Below are 3,789 nucleotides of genomic sequence, written 5' to 3'. Positions count from 1 at the left end.
TTATGCTCATTGCTGCCTCACAGCACCAGGGTTCTGGGTTTGATAGATCCATGGATCTCTGATGTCCCTTTCAATGCTTACAATATACAGCTGGGTGGTCTGGCTATGATAAATTATAAACTCTGGCTTTCCATGCAGGGTAAATTCTTCCACCTTTATAGTAGGTTGTATTATCTAGCAATTTAAAGGAGTCACATTAACTACATTGTAAGAGAAATAAAACGAGGCCGTCAAAGATCTTAATGAAGTTTTAATGCAGCGTCGCTTTGGGTTTTGAGTCAAAAAGAACGCAGGACACCTCCTGCTCAAATATTTTATACAGTGTAATTTTAAATGAGTTTCACTTAAAATGTAAATTAATATAAGAACTGAGTATCACCCTGTCGTCTAGCCGGATGTCCTTAAATGGCCATCCCGTTCACGAACACCTTGGCTTGGTATTGTGATAGGTGTTATCACCCAAATGGTCGGGCGATACTAAATGGTAATCATGGTCACGTCTACCCCTTGTTCAGTGATGGTTCTTGATGCCTTGCTGCACTAATCATTGATTTGGATTAAGTGTTCTAAATGGTTGGTAAGCCTGTGTAAAATACCATACAGATAAACTGAGTCAGATTAAACATGTTTCTATATGATATGTAAGCCTTTTTGGGAATGAGCTCTTTCAGATGTGTACTGTGGAGTCGAATCTGGGTTGAGGCAGTCTGTAGTTTCGTACAACGTTTTAGATTAAAAACTAGATTAATATTTTTTAAGGTTTTCCTATCTTTTTTTTTTTTTTTTTCCCTGAGCACAGGAAGTAAGGGATCATGTTTGTTTGTTTTTGTTCTTTTGTGAGAGAATCACACAGATCAGAGCTGTAAGACTTTATTATTCATTACTTGGTGTACTGGAGATTAACACACATGTACAGATATTTAAATGTAATCTTTATTCCAATGTATCCTATCTTATACCTAATGTACATTTCTGCGTGTAAAGAGAGAGAAACATTTATATAAATGAAACCGATGTGATCCTACTAGAAAAAAATCTTGTGCAATGGGAGACATTTCGCTGGGATTTATGGAAAACGGATGCTAGTTTTTTTTTTTGGACTGATCTTTATCCTGTGATGAGTCATTTCTGTCCTGTTGGGTGTGGCTATCAGGAACGAAAGTAAATATTCTGATGGGAATATAGTTCTACCGAGTGTATAATAATTCCCATTTTATAGCTAATGTAAACAAGGGAATTTAAAAGAGAAAGCATGGTGACGGGTACCATCGAACCAGTTTTGTTTCTTTGGACAAATTTCCCTGGAATCAAAACTGAACTACGCCTGGATCTGGGGTTGCCAAATTGGAAAGAATCAATCCTCTTCGAATATACGATTGGATTTTAATCATGAACTGATATAACCAGATAAATAGACATGATTCAGGGAATAAAAGTGATGGGGATGAAAGAGGCATAAATGAAAAATTTCTCTACAGTGCATAATTCACTAAAATATTTTTAGTTCTACTATTATTGGAGTCCCCAACACTAAGGCATGCTAAAAATGTGTGATACATAAATATCTCCATCACACTGACAGCAGCTGTTTTGGGTCTTTAAACTAAATCATTGTTGTCTTTTTTTCTTTTTTCTTTTTGTACAGTAAAAATGCAGCCCTATCAACCATCTTAAAATCTGCTATCCTATTAATTATGCTAATTAACTATGATCTTTAAGAAATTGCTGCTGAAAATGTGCATCACTGAGCACCACAGCTTGTTTCTGAATAGAGCAATGAACTCCTTGCATCGCTGTTATAAGACACTTCAATATTTAAGTAGTGTGACTAACATCCCTGGCAGCCCAAATTTAAATCCAGACCCAAAATCATTGTCACTATATTTATGTATTTTAATTTTGAATTTATTGTTTCAAATAATTAATTAGTAAAGTAATTGTGAGCTGTCAGTTAATTTAGTATGCTGAAGACCTAATGAAAATCATTGAAATCTGTTGTTATTATATGACACTGTATGGGAAGGATTTTTACAAAAGTAGCAAACATGAAGGTGAAAAAGCTCAGGGACAACAAAGACCATAACATTACAGTCAATACTATCCATCCATCCATTTTCTATACCCGCTTTTTCCTAATTAGGGTCACAGGGATTTGCTGGAGACTATCCCAGCACACATTGGGCAAAAGGCAGGGGTACACCCTGGACAGGTCACCAGTCCATCACAGGGCCACAGGTAGACAGACATCCACAGGCAATTTAGAATTACCAATCAACCTAATGTACATGTTTTTGGACTATGGGAGGAAAATGGGGTAAACCCACACAGGCACAGGGAGAACATGCAAACTCCACACAGAAAGGCCCCTGCCTGTTCAAACCCAGGACCTTCTTGCTGTGAGTCAACAGTGCTAACCACTAAGCCACCATGCTGCCCTAGCCAATACTACTGGTTTGATAATATGCCAGTAGGAATTTCATGGAAAGACAACTAATTATGCCCTTATGATTTAACGCAATAGTTAGCCAGGGAACAAAATGCGATTATTTTTGTTGTGCATATAATCCGAAGAACACCATTATCACAGTGAACTACAGAGTTGGGAGCATCATGGTGTTGCTTCGCAAATACCTGGGGCATTTACACGTCAAAGGACACATGACCGGGCATTGGTAGCGCAAGTGGTTAAGGCTCTGGGCTGTTGATCTGGAAGATTGGGGTTCAAGCTACCACCAATGGACCCTTGAGCAAGGCCCCCAACCCACACTGCTCCAGGGGTGCTGCATCATGGCTGACCCTGTGCTCTGACCCCAATCCTTAAGGATGTGAAAAAAAGAATTTTACTGTGCAGTAATGTATATGTGACTGGTTTCTTAAAAAGGTCTGATTTCCTGACTGAGTCCTTCAGAGAGACCTTCATACCCTGGTGATGATATGCCAAGAGAAATGGGCCAAAAATGAACCATAATACTGCAATAAGCTGATAACCGTAGACACCTAGAAACCGCCAACAAAGTACTACACTATTACTTTTAGTAATAAATACACTATCAATTTAGTTTTAAAACATATTTACGACTACTTACGTTTTGTTCATATTTATAAGTGCAAAGTCATAAGACATTAGATGTGTAAATTTGAAGTAGTTGCACATACACTATATTGGCAAATGTTTTGGGACACCCCACCAAATGCACTTCTAGTGGAATGATCAAATAAACACACTCCTAAACCTTTGTGGAAAGCCTTCCCAGAAGAGCCTTCCCAGAAGAATTTCTGCAAATGGCGGGCCAACTCAATATTACATTCATGTGCATGTAAAGGCAGACGTCCCCGTTTTGGCCTGGTTCACAGTCTCCGCTCAAATTCATCCCAAAGGTGTTCTATCGGGTTGAGAACAGGACAGACTAGTCATGTTCCACCATGCCAAACTCGTTCATGCATGTCTTTATGGACCTTGCTTTGTGCACTGGTGTGCAGTCATGTTGGAACAGGAAGGGGTCATCCCCAAACTGTTCCCACAAAGTTGGGAGCATGAAATTGTCCAAAATGTCTTGGTATGCTGAATCATTAAGAGTTCCTTTTACTGGAACTAAGGGGCCAAGCCCAACACCTGAATTTAATGATTTGGAGGGGTGTCCCAAAACTTTTGCCAATATCGTGTATATGGGAAATGTACTACGTAACAACTAAAAGTGACTGAACACTAGCTCTACATAATGGAGGTTATTATTCTTTCCCAAATAACCACTAGGGGGAAACATGTTAATCTGGCAACCCAAGTACAGG

Source organism: Hemibagrus wyckioides, linkage group LG21, assembly GCF_019097595.1.
Source record: "Hemibagrus wyckioides isolate EC202008001 linkage group LG21, SWU_Hwy_1.0, whole genome shotgun sequence".
NCBI classification, from domain to species: Eukaryota; Metazoa; Chordata; class Actinopteri; order Siluriformes; family Bagridae; genus Hemibagrus; species Hemibagrus wyckioides.
Note: the sequence above shows the minus strand (reverse complement) of the source record.